The sequence below is a fragment of the Tupaia chinensis genome, unplaced genomic scaffold (genome assembly GCF_000334495.1).
Source record: "Tupaia chinensis unplaced genomic scaffold, TupChi_1.0 Scaffold000374_1, whole genome shotgun sequence".
Lineage (NCBI taxonomy): Eukaryota > Metazoa > Chordata > Mammalia > Scandentia > Tupaiidae > Tupaia > Tupaia belangeri.
In genome coordinates, this window is record NW_006159872.1 from 760,091 (window position 1) to 761,916 (window position 1,826).

Sequence of the window (1,826 nt, forward strand, 5' to 3'; positions counted from 1 at the left end):
CAGCCCGCCTCCTGTCTCCCACCCCAGGGCCAGTCTCCCTGGCACCGTGGTGTGGCGGGGGTGCTGATTGGCTGACCCCACTGTCAGGTCACAGGCTCAGGCTGGTTCACCACGCAACTCACACAGGGCTTGGGCAAGGGTGGGTGTTTAACCCCTTAGGCCCAAATCCAATGCCCATAGCCAAGAGGTAGCAATGAAGGAGAGGGAGAGGCAGAGGCAGAGGACACACGTGGGAAGGAAGGTGTCCATGAGCTTCTCCAGCTTTGGGAAACTCCCCCAGCTCTTACCCAGGGCTCTGGCATTCATGCCAATGTAGGTGCCACCTGGAACTATGTTGGTGCCAACCAGGCCAAGGGGGCATTCTTAGCCCCATCATCTGGGAGAGGTGGGTGGAGTAGAAACCTGCTCCTTCTTTGCCAGGGTGAGGCACTGGTACCAGGGTGCCCACTCCACCTTGGGCACCCATCCCACCTCTGCATCCTAGAGGGCCCAGCCCCCCAACGCCCCATGAAGGCAGTCCATCCCCGCCCAGCCTGGCATGCCCCCTCTTGCTAAGACCTTGTGGGCATGGGCGTGTGTGGTGGTTGTGGGGGGGCAGCTGTGCCAGGGAACCAGGCGAGGTCTGTTTGGTCTGTTTGCCTGGTAGGGGGAAGAACTGGGGGCCCCGCCCCATCGCTCCCCTCTTTCCCGCCACCCCCCCAGGCTCCCCTCACTGTCAGGCCTGCTAGACCGGCCAAGCCGGTGGGCAGCTCTCTTGAAACTGGGCCCTGAGTCAAGCCTGCCCCATCTTTGGTTGGGGGAAGAATTTAGGGAGAGAAAGGTGGGAGGGGGGAAAGATGGCCATCACCTACTCCTCAGTGCCCAAGGGCACCTGCCACGGTGCGTCCACCCCAGAAAACCAGAAGGTAGAGGGCATTGGCCCGGTCTTGGAAGGAAAAGGGACTGGAACTCGTTCCAGGTGCTGACCTCAGGCAGTGTCCAGTGCAGGGCTGGGGGGCACTGGGGCCAACACTGCTGGCTTGAGCCAGCTGAAGGGCAGGGCAGGGAGGCCCTGAACGGGCAGCTGAGTAAAGCTGGCCCCCCTTCCCCCCACCCTGGGGATTAGGGGAGTGAGGCTTAGTGTGGGGGGCAGCAGGCGGAACCAGGATTAGCAGCAGAGAAAATAGATATGGGCCTGAGACAGAGGCACACAAGCCCCCCCCAGGTTCTAAGGCCCCCACTTCTCGGCTCTGCCAGGGAGCCCGAGAGGGGCCTGGGTAGGCCTCTCCAGCAGCAGGGCCAGGGTGAGGGAGGACGAGAACCAGGTTGAGGCAACTTCTACCCAGGGGTGATGGAGAGGCCTAAGGCTTTTCCCAATGCTCCCGGTGCCTAGGCTGGCCACCCCTCCCCCCACTTCTTTCTCCTTCCTACCCCCAACCCCCACCCCAACTTCAGCCTCAGGTTTTCTTCCTGTTTTTTTGGAGCTAAGTTTGCACGAAGCCAAGGCTTTGGCCTGTGGCTGGACCAAGGGGGTGGGGAAATCGGACAGCCAGTCCAAAGTCCTCGGGGACCCAGGCATCCTAGCTCTCCAGCTTCTCCCAACCCTTCCCGGCCTCTGGGGCCCAGGGGCCACAGCCATTTGGATTGCCGGGTAGGAGACGCAGGGTGAAGGGACCGAGCCATATCTCACTGAGGACTGGCAGGACTTTGAGAGGTCCTCTGCCCGGGGATGCCCTCAGCGCTGGCACTGTGGAGCTCCTCTCTCCCCACCCCAGCCCCTCCAAGCGGTGCAGGCGCTCCCCACCCCCCCAAATGGTGTTTTCCCCCCGTATCCTCCCCCCCCCCAC